General features: G+C 53.7%; 1 pseudogene; it reads right to left on the bottom strand.

Moving 5' to 3' along the window:
* Positions 1–271: 271 nt before the first annotated feature.
* On the bottom strand, positions 272–472 carry LOC125434048 (annotated as a pseudogene).
* Positions 473–13,567: the final 13,095 nt, after the last annotated feature.

Genomic DNA, 13,567 nt, shown 5'->3' with positions numbered 1-13,567 from the left:
TGGCCAATTGGCCATGCTGGCAGGGGCTGATGGGAATTGTAGTCCATAACATCTGGAGTGCCAAAGGTTCGCCACCACTGAACTAGTGCCTATTTTGAAAAAATTGGAAAGGAGTTCTTTTCTTGCTTCTCAAGTTTGTTTTAGCCAATAAGATCAGCATCATTGTCATACTTTCGGTTCAATGGATGACCAGACACAAATCCAAAAGAAGCAAGACAAGAAAGAGACTGTTTTCCATCTGTTTTTCCACCAGCGTTGTTCTCCCCAAGTGGGGAGGTGCACCGTTGTTCCTGGAGGCTCTGCAATACCAGGCCGATGCGTGGAGTGGACGGAGCAAGCCCCTCTTCCAGCTCCCAGTCCCAAAAATCCATTTAATATAAAGTCCTCAAATAGAGGGCATATCAGATATTAAACTGATAAGAACAGATTGACTTTATTTAGAGAATATTTATAACACGTCATCAAAGGAAATGTATACAGAGCAAATACAGACAGTTCCCGGAAATGCGGGTGAATGCAAAGCATAAATCAAGGAGTGGGTAATACAAAGCAGGAATATATCAGCATGCACTGGGAGTCCGGTCACTGGGGTGCACATTTAAGGTCCATAGGCAAATAGTCCACATTGGGATGGCACACATTGAAGGGCCATAGACAGCGATTGTTGGGGTTTACATTTAAGGTCCATAGGCAAATAGTCCACATTGGGATGGCACACACTGAAGGGCCATAAGCAACTAGTTCATAGCAGGAGAGAACACATGGTCCAGGCCTGCAAGATCACAGTCCATGGTGGGGGAGCAGGCCTCTCTGCAGCAGCAGACGGCGGCACTTAGGCGATCTCACCTGTGGGCCCGGTGGTTCCCCTCTGGCAGTCACGGTGGGGTCGCTGGTCCCTCCAGGGTTCTCGGCGGTGCTCCTGGACACACTGATGGCGAGTCTGGAGGTCCACGGTGTTGGCCTCCGTCTGGTCCTGGTCTCTGTCTATCTGGGCTTGTCCGCTCCAATCTCTCTGGGCTTGTCCGCAACTGTGGACCGCCTCGGGGGTCGAGGCGGCCTGGGCCCTCTCCCGTTGGTTTGGGAGAGGGCCGGTCTCAGGTTCACCCCCGCCGGTGCGGCAGGGGTAATCAGGGCATTGCGACCTCCCTCCACTGGGGTAGGAGGGCAGGTCAGCCGGGTGGTCTCCCCCCTCTGGGATAGGGGGGCAGGCCGGGAGTGGCTCCCCTCCCCTGTGGTTGGGAGGACGAGCTGGGGTCACATACTGACGGTGGCCAGAGATATGTTCCACGTAGATGTCTCTTGACCATCGAATGGTGTCAGACACCATCAATCGGCGCATCAGCTTGGCATATTTCTTCCCGACCCCACAGGCTCTCAGTACAGGCTCGTTCTTGGGGTCCCATCCGCCGAGGGCTCCCACTAGTAGGGCATGGATTGAGGTGTCGTACCCCTTAGCCTTGAGTTCTTCTGCCAGTGGGGCGTATTTTTGGTGTTTCCTCTCTCTAGCCTCCTGCATGGCAGCCCTCCGGTTCTCGAATGGGATGGTGATGTCCACAATGGTGACCTTCTTCCCTTCCTCATCTCGGATGACGATGTCTGGCCGTAGCCGGCCTCCAAACTCTGGCACCGATCTATTCAGGGTCACAGTGCCCTTGGAGGTGGGGATGGCTTTGGCCAGGCGGTGTACCACGGCATCATGCCGGAGCTGCCAGGCGGCGGAGTGCGGGGGGCATCCGCAGAGGACGTGGGGTAGAGTCTCGTTGGGGTAGCCGCAGCGGCGGCAGCGCTTGTCTCGGCCCCCGTGCCTGACTGCTCCGTTGAGGGGGACAACGTTGAGGCGGGCCCTGTGGATGAAGCGCCAGTCGGCAAAGCGGGTGTAATCTCCCCGGGACAGGAAGTGGTTGCTGGCGTCCCACTGCGAGGTGACCTCAAACACCTTGCCTTGGTCTGGTTTGCGTTGCAGGTCCGCAGCATACTTCTCTCTGGTGGAGTCCTTCAGGTGCCGCTCCAGAGATTTCCTCTGGACTTTTTGGACGATGGTTAGTACAGGGGGGTTGCCGCGACGGAGGGCCACTGCGGGGCTGTTTGAGTTCTGGTCCCAGGCCCACTGGCAGCCAATCTTCTTGTTGAGACGGCGTGTGGCGTTCCTGGCACGGGTCCATAGCGAAGCAAAGTCTCCCCCGTCCCGGCCAAACTCACCCTCTATGCAGCCGTTGAGGTAGGTGGCGAGGTCTCCGTTGGTGGGGTCTCTTGCTAGTCTCTTCCGGGCGACTGTTCGGAGGGCGCCGTCTGCGATGGCTGCAACCGTTGAGTCTGGGCAGGTCAGCAGGCGGAAGGCGTGGGTGACCACAGAGATGTCACACAGGTCCCCCATCCTTGGTGTTCCGGCACCTCCCTGGCGATGGGGCACGCGAAGGATGTCGTTTGTGGCTCTCTTGGGGAGGTTGAGCCACTTCTTTAGTAGGGCGGTGATGGTACGGTCAGCTTTGTTCAGTGGCACCTTTGGCACGGCTGAGCTCCTTAGGACAAAGGAGATCCGGGGCAGCAGGAAGGTGTTCAGGGCCTCGATCTTTTGCCAGGGGGCCAGCAGCGAGGAGTCCAGTTTTTGGGCATCGGAGATGATGCTCTGGATGGTGGCTTCAGGTGTCTGTGTGGCCCTGAACCCGGTAGGTGTCCCCAGGTGGCAGTAGGCCTCCCCGTCAGCCAGGTGGACCATTGGCTGGCCCTGGATGGTGAAGGTAGAGGGTAGAACCCGGTCCTTTTGGGCTCCGTGGACATGGAGAGAGGCGCACTTGCTGGCGTTGAAGCGCAGGCCTATCCAGTTGGCAGCAGAGGTGGCAGCGTCAAGCATCTGTTGGAGCTCTTCGGGGCTCTCGGCAATCAGCAACAGGTCATCGGCGTAGGCGAGGACGGTCACCTTCTTGTTGTGTAGGTGGAAACCCCCTGGGCCTTTGGAGATGTGGCGGAGGAGGGGTTCCATGGCCAGGTTGAAGACGATGGGGCTCAGGGGGCAGCCCTGCTTGACACCGCGGCGGATGGGGATCTCAGCCGTTTCCCCCTCTGTGGCTCTGATGGTGGTGGTGCAGCTGTCGTAGATCTCCCTCACTAGGGCTAGGAAGACCTCTGGCATGCCCATTTCTGCCAGTGTGGCAAAGATGTGTTCGTGTGGTATGGACCCAAAGGCGTTGGAGAGGTCCAACCATGCTAGAGCGCATTGTCTTCTGGAACGTCGGCAGGTGTCAAGCACACTTTGTAGGACGAAGTTGTGTTCATGGCAGCCCTCGCAGGACATGAAGCCTTTCTGTTGAGCACTGATGAGATCTCCTGCGATGGCCCAGTCAGCGATGCGGGCGGCGAGGCAGCTGGCGTACATCTTGTAGATGGTGCTGCACAGGGAGATGGGCCTCCAGTTGCCGGGGTCTGCTGGGTCACCTTTTTTGTGGGAGAGGACTGTCATCGCTTTCTTCCAGGGGGTGGGCGTGCGGCCAAAGCGCTTGCAGCCGTTGAAGATGGCTGCAAGCACGTGGCAGTGGGGGTCTTTGCTCTTGAGGAGGTTGTAGCGGATGCCGTCTTTCCCAGGGGCGGTGTTCTTCGTTCGTCGTAGTCTCGCCTCCACTTCTTCGGCGGTGAACTTACTACGCAGGAACATGTACGGCTCCACGTGGGGCAATGCAGGTAGATTGTCAGGTCGTTGGGCTTCTTGAACATGAGTTTGGTTGAAGATTCTGGAGAAGAAGCGGTGGAGCTCCTTTCCAGGGATGGTGCAGAAGGGGGAGGGGCCCTCTAGGACCTCTCGCACGGCCTTAGCTCTGTTAGCACGGTAGAGCTTCTGGATGCGGGATGCGGCCTGGGGGTCAAAGCTGTGTGCCGCACCTTGCCTCCTTCTCCCTCCTCGGTGGGTGTGGGGCCAGGGCGCCCGTGTATTGTAGGGGGTAGTGCCAGCTGCCCGGGCTCTCTTTGCCTGCAGCGGCTCTGTTCCCCTGGAGAGTTCTGATGTGAATTCTTGGATGGACCGTTCTAGGTCTTCAAAGGTGTTGGCCTCTCCTAAGCGCCGCATCCAGTCGGCCTGCCATGGTGTGGGGGGGTTGTCTCCCTCCTGGCTGCTGGGAACGGGCTGGGGCTGGATGGCCGGCAGCGGGGTTCGCGTGGCTGGAGTTGCTGGCAGTTCTCGCTGCGCAGGGGGTGTTGGTTGCAGTCTGGCTTGTGACTGATGTGGGCTTGGTTCTGTGGATTCTGGTGTGGGTTGCGGGTCCGAGACAGGCCTTTCTTCGGCTGGGCTGACAGCGGCGGCCTGTGCCGGGGCAGGTTTGGGTGGGGCAGGCCTTCCGGAGTTGGGACCTACCGATGGCGTCGTCGAACAGGGCTTGGTCTTCTGTTGTTTTTGGCGTCGTGTCTTTTTCTTTGTCGTCGGCTCGAGGTTGGTTGTTGGCGCAGATGAAGCAGGGGGTCCAGCTGGGCAGCTGCCTGGGGGCTTCACCTCTGTTGGGGCAGAAGCGCTGGCATGGGCGGCTGTTGAGTCAGGTGGGGCTTCGGCAGAGGCGGCGCTGAAGCGGAGGATCTGGCTAAGGGCAAGGCGGTTGGCTTCTTCCAGTTCTTCTTCTGAGAGGCTGGGGCCGTTGTGGGTTGTTGTTGGTCCTTGGAACCTGCGGTCGCAGGTTTGGTGGTGGTAGACGACACCCTTCATCTTCTTGAAGGTGGCCTCGCAGTCCGCGCAGACGAAGAGGGGCTCCCTTCCATGAATGTAGCTGTAGTGTCTGGCGAGCCCTGGAAGGGTCGTGTATTTGGCTTTGAGGCCACATGGCTCACATCCATATGGACCTGTCTGTGGGTATTTGAGCAGCTTGGGCCTGGGCTTCTCTCCCTTGGGAGGGCATGCCGGTAGGGTCCCGCCCCTCTTCTTCCCAGCATGCCTGGGGAGCCCCTGCGGTGCAGGAGCTCCAGACAGTGGCCGGGAGGTGGCCCGACGCGTCCGCATTGCTGGCCCCCCAGAGGGGGGGCGGGACTGGTCAGAGCACAGGGAATCCTGTGCAGCTGCCGCCCGCCCCCCACAGGGGGAAGCCTGGGCATGCGGCCTGCCGTGCGGGCTCACCGAGAGGGGTGGATCCTGGCCCCGGCTCCCTCCATGGGAGACCTCAGCTGCGGCGGAGTGGCCCACAGGTCCTGTAGCTGCATCCGTCAGGCCTCGAAGCATCTTCAGGGTGACCTCCAGGTTGGTCTGTTCCGCCTCCGTCCAGGGACGAGCCGGGGTCGTCATCTTCGGTGTCCTTAAAAGGACAGGCAGGAAGGCGGAGGCGCATGGGTCTTCAGTTCTGGGAGCAATTTCAGCAGGTGTCCCCAAGGGGGAGTGGAAATAAGCAAGATCTTGTGTAGATGTGCCTATCTGCAGCCAATGGGGGACATGCCACCCTATTGGACTGACCACAAGGCAGTTGCTACACTTTGATCTGAATCAGCAAGCGATCTCTTCTGGAGTAGTGATTTCAGCAGGTCACCCTTAGTAGGGTGGTGGCCCGACCAGGATCGCGTGTAGATCCATTCAGAACCAGATTAAACTGATAAGAACAGGTACTACACTTGATCTTTACTACACTTGATCTTAGCCGATAGGCCGAGAAGCGATAAAATTGCTGCTCTGAAAAAGGTCACTACTACCCATCGGAGGCACTTTGTGGTCACGGGGAGCAACACCGGAGGGGCCCAAGGCTGCAGCCAGCCCTGCCGGGGCCACAAGACCACCTGTCCCCCTTCCCCAAATGTGGCTCTTTCTGCCTTGCAGGTCATCGGGCCCCCCAAAAGACGGTTCGATGCCACAACTGGGAGATTCTCTCCGCTTTGTCACTTTCATGAGGTTGACTGCCCAGGCTCTGACAGGCATTGGCTGCTGATCTGCATATCTCCGCCTCCTTTCCCATGATGCGCTACAGTTAACTATTGACAGTCAGGGCGGATGCCCAGAGGTTTCCTGCATTCTTCTTGTGCCTTGTCTTCCATCTCTGTAACCTTTGGACTATCCCATGGGCCTGCAACCTGCGGCTCTCCAGATGTTCCAATTGGCCATGCTGGCAGGGGCTGATGGGATCTGTAGTCCATGAACATCTGGAGAGCCGCAAGTTACAGACCCCTGGACTATCCTTACTATTTCTTCCTCCCCCACAGAAATCAGTTTAAAGCCCTTCTGATCAGGCTTGTGAGCCTCCTGGCAAAGATGTTTCTGCCGACAGGCGTGAGGTGCAACCCACCCCTTGCCAGCAACCCCTCTTCATTCAACCACAGACAACGGTCCAAGAACCCAAATCGTTCCTGGCCCCTGCTTCCGGAGAGTGAGCAATAGAGCTAAGAAGCAAGCCCCGCCTCTCAGCAAGCTCGGGAAAGACCACAGCCAGAACAAAGAAAACAAAGGGGAACAAACCCTATATGGGAGTTTGAAATGTCCAGTTTTTCTTGGAGAGAACTGAGCGAATAGGTCAAGAAGGCAACAGCAGGAGGGAAAAACCCTTGAGGAAGCAGCCAGAGGAAATGCCCCATGGCCTTCGATGTGTCTACACCAGCGATGGCGAACCTTTTCGAGACCAAGTGCCCAAATTGCAACCCAAAACCCACTTATTTATCGCAAAGTGCCAACACGGCAATTTAACCTGAATACTGAGGTTTTAGTTTAGAAAAAACGGTTGGCTCCGAGGCGTGCGTTACTCAGGAGTAAGCTTGGTGGTAGTTGGTGGCTTTGCTTTGAAGCAACTGTGCAACTCTTCCAACGGGTGAATCACGACCCTAGGAGGGTTCACTCAGAAGCAAGCCCCATTGCCAGCAACCGAGCTTACTCCCAGGTAAAGGATCACGCTTTAGTTCTTCACATGAAAATCAGTGGGGTTTAACAGCGCTTAACAGGGTTACCTACACTGCTTCCCTAAAACTAGGTCTAAGGTTTAATGCTAATAATTGATCCCAGCGGCCCAGGCCAGCCTAGATGTGTGTGGGGGGGGGGCACTCTGTGTGTGCCCACAGAAAGGGCTCTGAGTGCCACCTCTGGCACCCGTGCCATAGGTTCGCCACCACTGCTCTACACCAATGCCCAGAGCATGGGAAATAAAGGAGGTGAACTCGAACTCTGAACACAGCAAAACAAATATGATAGTATCACTGAAACCTGGTGGGATGAGTCTCATGATTGGAACATAAGAATTGAAAGGTATAACCTATTTCAGGGAAACAGATCAAATAGCAAAGGAGAAGCAGTGGCGTTAAACGCAAGATAATTAAAGCTGAGAGCAGGTTTAAGCCTTAAATCCTGTAAGCCAGATTGAGAGCATTTGGGTAAAAATTAAGGGGGAGAGAAACAGCACTGATCTCATTGTGGGGAGTGTATTTTTTGTGTGTATGTGGAAATCCACAAACCTGCACCACTTTTCCACAACGCAGGCCAAGCAACGTACTGGACGCATCTCCGTGCGAATGCCCAGCCTCTGTAGCCACAACAAGAACTTCAGCAACAGACAAGCCACGCTCTTCAGCTGGGAATGCCGGCCTCCAGGTGAGCCCCGGGGATCCCCCGGATTTACAGCTCATCTCCGGATTGCGGGGATCCGCCCCCCCTGGAGAAAACGGCGGCTCTGGAGGGTGGATTCTACGGCCCTGTACCCCACTGAGTTCCCCCAGCGCCATACCCCAAACTGCAAGAGCTTCCTTGCCTATCATTTTCAAGGTGTGGGTATTGACCTTTAAGGCCTTACGCGGCCTGGGACCCTCGTACCTTCGGGACCACATTACCCCTTATGTCCCGGCTCGACCTCTGTGACCAGCAGAGGCCAATCTACTGGAGATCCCTGGCCCCTCAATGACACGGCTGGCCTCCACTCGGGCCAGGGCCTTCACGGCTCTGGCACCGGCCTGGTGGAACACCCTACCACCAGCTATCCAGGGCCCTGCGGGACCTTGGAGAATTCCGCAGGACCTGTAAGACCGAATTGTTCCACCGGGCCTTCGGAGAGACCAGCCGCTGACAGTGCCCCTGCCCCGCCCCACCCTGCTTACAAGGTCTTTAACATCATTGAGACCCATTGTTCCTTCCTGAGGAGGGTTGTATTTGAATTTGGGTTTATATGTGGGGTCATGGGCTACTACCCTGTTTCCCCTAATATAAGACATCCCCGAAAAATAAGACATAGTAGAGGTTTTGCTAAAGTGCAAAATATAAGGCATCCTCCAAAAGTAAGACATGGCAAAGTTTTTGTTTGGAAGCATGCCTGACGAACAGAACACAGGAAAAATAAGACATCCCCTGAAAATAAGACATAGCACATCTTTGGGAGCAAAAATCAATATAAGACACTGTCTTATATTCGGGGAAATACGGTATTTTAGAATGGAACTGTTTTAAATTGTTTGTTTTATATGATATTTTATATTGTTCACCGCCCTGAGCCCTGCTGGGATAGGGCGGTACATTAAATCCAATAAATAATATAGCTGGCGATCCTACACCCCCCAACTCCAGCCAGTGGCCAGAGAGGACCGGGCAGCCTGGGCTAAACACCCACAGGGACAACTTCTCCACCAGAGGACAGCCACTAAGGGGGCCCTGCAAAGGGGGGGGGGCATGATTACTGCTGGTTTAGGGGATTTGAGAAAGCTGGCTCCCGAGCAAGAAAGCCGCCCAGATATAAATTACAGCACCATTAGCAGGTGCCACCGTAATTTATAACCCTCGGCTTTCCCTTGCCAAGATGCAGAGCGGAGGCTGCATACCAGGAGAAACTCGGCCAGGGCGGGCTGCCGGGGCAGGAAGGTGCTGCCGGGTAAAAAAAGGAGGCATTTGAGAGCGAGGAGAAAACGGGAGCAGAAAGCGCCAAAAAAGACTCTTCTAAAGAGGAGGGGAAGGAAGAACTCGAAGCCCCCCCCCCCCCCCCGCACAGAGCAGGATGCAACCGGACACCTGCTGATCCCCTTTAATCAGGATCAGGTTTCTGTCAACACTATTGACTGGAGGTTTTTTCCCCTCCCAATGAAGTGCGTCAGAGACATTCTTTGTGCCCGCCAACAGACGGAGCTGCCAACGCAGGAGAGAGCGGGCATCGTGTTTCACCAACGACTGCAGCCCTGGCTAACCCCCTGCTCCGAAGCAAAGGCACAGCGGCTGTTTTGTTCTCGGGAGCTGGGAAGCCGGCGGGGCCCGCAGTGATGACATCGGCCCGCGGGGTGCCCCGTCGCAACCCAGGCCGGAATCCCGCACATCCCCAACAAGAACAATTTGATTGCAAAGAGGTTTCCTGGTTGGAAAGAAAGGGAGGCTGGCCAAGATGAGCAGGGTGCCAGTGCTGAGGATACTGGAGGGATTCCCGTGGTGGCGAACCTTTGGCACCCCAGATGTTATGGACTACAATTTCCATCAGCCCCTGCCAGCACGGCCAATTTGCTATGCTGGCAGGGACTGATGGGAATTGTAGTCCATAACATCTGGAGTGCCAAAGGTTCGCCACCACTGGATTAGGCAGTCAGGGAGGTCTACCAGTGGCTACCAAAGAGAACCTCCATGTTCAGGAGCAATCAACCTCGGAGTGCTATGCCAGCAGGCAACATTAGGGCACTGAGCCCGATGCCTTCTCCTGTTCCTCCTCCTCCAGAGGAACTGGCTAGATGCTGGACTAGATGGGACACTAGTCTGATCCAGTAGAGCTCTTCTGATGTTCTCATGAAGGTCTTTTGGCCTCTCTGCCATGGCTGGACCTCCAGAGGAACTGGTTGGCCCCTGTGTGAGACAGGATGCTGGACTAGATGGACCTCTGGTCTGATCCTGCAAGGCTCCTCTTATGCTCTCCTGATGGCCTTGGCCTTTATGTCCTGTTGCTGGCCCTCCACAGGAATTAGTTGGCCACTGTGTAATTTAATTTATTAAATTTAGCACACACACACACACAACCTTCCTGGCTGAATGAAACACGGTTCTCCAGTCCACCAGTCTCACCCACTACACCTCACTGGCTTTCACCATCACCCCAAAGTATCCAATCCAGGCAGAAAGTTCTCGGTCAAGCTGATAACCACATAGAGGAGAAAATTCCTGAGCACATCCTAGTTGGGGTCTCTTCCAACTCTATGATTCTATAAGAACAAGCCAGCTGGATCAGACCAGAGTCCATCTAGTCCAGCCCTCTGCTACTCGCAGGGGCCCACCAGGTGCCTTTGGGAGCTCACGTGCAGGAGGTGAAAGCAATGGCCTTCTGCGGCTGCTGCTGCTCCCGAGCACCTGGACTGTTAAGGCATTTGCAATCTCAGATCAAAGAGGATCAAGATTGGTAGCCATAAATCGACTTCTCCTCCATCAATCTGTCCAAGCCCCTTTTAAAGCTATCCAGGTTAGTGGCCATCACCACCTCCTGTGGCAGCATATTCCAAACACCAATCACACGTTGTGTGAAGAAGTGTTTTCTTTTATTAGTCCTCATTCTTCCCCCCAGCATTTTCAATGAATGCCCCCTGGTTCTAGTATTGTGAGAAAGAGAGAAAAATGTCTCTCTGTCAACATTTTCTACCCCATGAATAATTTTATAGACTTCAATCATATCCCCACTCAGCCGTCTCCTCTCCATGAAAGACTGACGTCTCCAAATTGCAAACGGTTCCACAGTTTAAAGAAGAGTGTCTCCCCGCACCCCTTTATCTACCCATTTCTGCTTAGTCCTTTTTCCCTTGGGCGAGAGACTGGGTTGGCACAGAGGGCGGCTTCAGCAACGCTTTGAGTGGCCAGCAAGGTCAACCCCCCACCCCCCCTTGCACAAATGCAGAGACTTCATTCTTGCCCTTGGGGCTGACAACAGCTGGTAACCCTCGTCCTGAGACTGAGATGCTGGTTATACTTGGCTAGACTGGAAGTCTTGGTGGCTCTGCCCAGTAATCCCTGGCTAATTCTGCTTGTCCGTCATGCTCGATGTTGCAAGAGACCCGTTGGCGGAACGGGGACTTGGCTGAAGGAGGGGCAGAACTGTGCCAGTATTCCCCAGGCTCCTTCGCCCGCCCCCCCGCTCCGCCCTCACAGCTGGAAGGCCGTGTCTCCCTCCCTGGCAACCCAGAAATAAATGCCCCTGACATTGCGTGCCCTGTAATCCAGACCCCCGGCAAGGTCCTGCAGACATCAAGATGGGACAGGCTAAAAATAGGCGTTAAAGGGACAGCAAAGGATTTAGGGATGATCTATTGAACAGGGTGCAAAGACAAGCTGTACGGACTCCGGAGATTTCACGAGGCTGTTCTTCCAAACGTCCAGAGCTGACATGCCCCCGTTTACCCCAGAGGAATTTGCTACTGTGTGCGGGAGGCATGCCAGCTTCCAGGTGGGAATTGCAGCTCCTCTCCACACTACAAAGAAGAAGAAGAGTTTGGATTTATATCCCCCCTTTCTCTCCTGCAGGAGACTCAAAGGGGCTGGCAATCTCCTTGCCCTTCCCCCCTCACAACAAACACCCTGTGAGGTAGGTGGGGCTGAGAGAGCTCTGAAGAACTGTGACTAGCCCAAGGTCACCCAGCTGGCATGTGTGGGAGTGCACAGGCTAATCTGAATTCCCCAGATAAGCCTCCACAGCTCAGGCAGCAGAGCTGGGAATCAAACCCGGTTCCTCCAGATTAGATACACGAGCTCTTCACCTCCTACGCCACTGCTGCTCTCAGGAGGAGGAGTTTGGATTTATATCCCCCCTTTCTCTCCTGCAGGAGACTCAAAGGGGCTGACAATCTCCTTGTCCTTCCCCCCTCACAACAAACACCCTGTGAGGTGGGTGGGGCTGAGAGAGCTCCGAGAAGCTGTGACTAGCCCAAGGTCACCCAGCTGGCGTGTGTCGGAGTGCACAGGCTAATCTGAATTCCCCAGATAAGCCTCCACAGCTCAGGCGGCAGAGCGGGGAATCAAACCCAATTCCTCCAGATTAGATACACGAGCTCTTCACCTCCTATGCCACTGCTGCTCATTTCCCCTGGAGAAAGTGGATGTTTTGGAGGTGGGCCCTGTGGTCTTGTACCCCCTCCGAGGTCCCTCCCTAGGCTCCAGACCCAAGTTGTCAGGAGTTTCCCAACCTGGAGCTGGGCCCCCACAGGTGGTTGGGAAGGAAGGACCTGGCAACCATAGAAATCCTAGGACTGTCCTGTCATAACATGTACTTTTCATCCAGGAGGGAAGTGACTGGCGGGGTGCCACAGGGTTCTGTCCTGGGCCCAGTGGCTATTCAATATTTTCATCAACGACTTGGATGATGGAATAGAGGGCACGCTAATCAAATCTGCGAATGACACCAAGTTAGAAGAGGCAGCCAATGCTCCAGAGGACAGAGTCAGAATTCGAAATGACCTGGAAATATTAGAGAGCTGGGCCAAAACAAATTAAATTTCAACAGAGATAAATGAAAGATACTCCGCTTAGGCAGAAAAAAAATGAAATGCACAGATATAGGATGGGTGAAATCTGGCTTGAAAACACCACATGCAAAGGCATCTGGGAGTCTTAGTAGACCACAAACTGAACATGAGTCAGCAGTGAGATGCTGCAGCCAAGACAGCCAATGCAATTCTGGGAAGCATCAATAGGAGTACAGTGTCTAGATCGAGGGGAAGGAATTGCACCACTCTAGTCTGCATTGGTTAGACCTCACCTAGAGTACTGTGTTCAGTTCAGTTTTCCCCAATTGGCCCAAAGGAAAAATTGAGAGATTCTCAGAAACACAACACACAAAATTAGATGAAATATTACCTCTTTGAAATGAGCCAAATGCTTTCTAAAACAAAGTTTCAGTCGCTCAAAGCATGAAGCGGTTGTAGACTTTTTCTGCTGGAAAAGCTGGTAAGTCGGGGGCTCTGAAAAACAACATGTGAAATAGATTTTTTCCCTTCTGAAATGAGCGCTAAGGCAGAATATGGTTTAACACTCTACAATTCTCTTGCTCTAGTACTGGGCATTTTACAGGTTAGCTTGCTAAAAACCAGGATAAGTCAGACTTTTACACTCCTTAAAATGGCATTTAACACAATTCTACATGCTACATTATCCATGACGCTTTTGATGTTCTTAAAGAAGCAAAAACAGGTCTGATGGGAGAGAAAATACTGCGTATATTTCAAAAAAAGAAACCCACCAAAGACGGAGAAAGAAAGAAAAATGCTTACTTTCATATCAGAACTAAATTTCCTTTGCTGATTTAACAACATTAAATGCATAATTTATAAGTTAATTAGCATACACAGTCGTACTATTTGACACATTTGCAGGATAGAAAAATATAACTTCATTTCCCGAAAGAAAAACTGCAAGTAAACCCAAAACTGCTGCCACCACAGCACAACTATCTTAATTTTTGCAATCTAAGGGGGAGAGGAGAGCTGGAAGGCAAATTCTGTAGTAAACAAAAGAAAGTATTATTTGGACAGAAAGGCACACATTCAGTCACAATAGGCAAAACTACCTTTGCGTTTGGATTCCAAATTAAAATTTATTACACGGAAAACACTGAACTCTAACAACCAAATTGTACAGCTAAAGAACACATTCTTTAAAATATAGAAGACATGTCTACAGCAAGGTGACCAGACG

The sequence above is a fragment of the Sphaerodactylus townsendi genome, linkage group LG05, assembly GCF_021028975.2.
Source record: "Sphaerodactylus townsendi isolate TG3544 linkage group LG05, MPM_Stown_v2.3, whole genome shotgun sequence".
NCBI lineage: Eukaryota > Metazoa > Chordata > Lepidosauria > Squamata > Sphaerodactylidae > Sphaerodactylus > Sphaerodactylus townsendi.
This window is presented reverse-complemented; position numbering and strand designations above follow the sequence as displayed.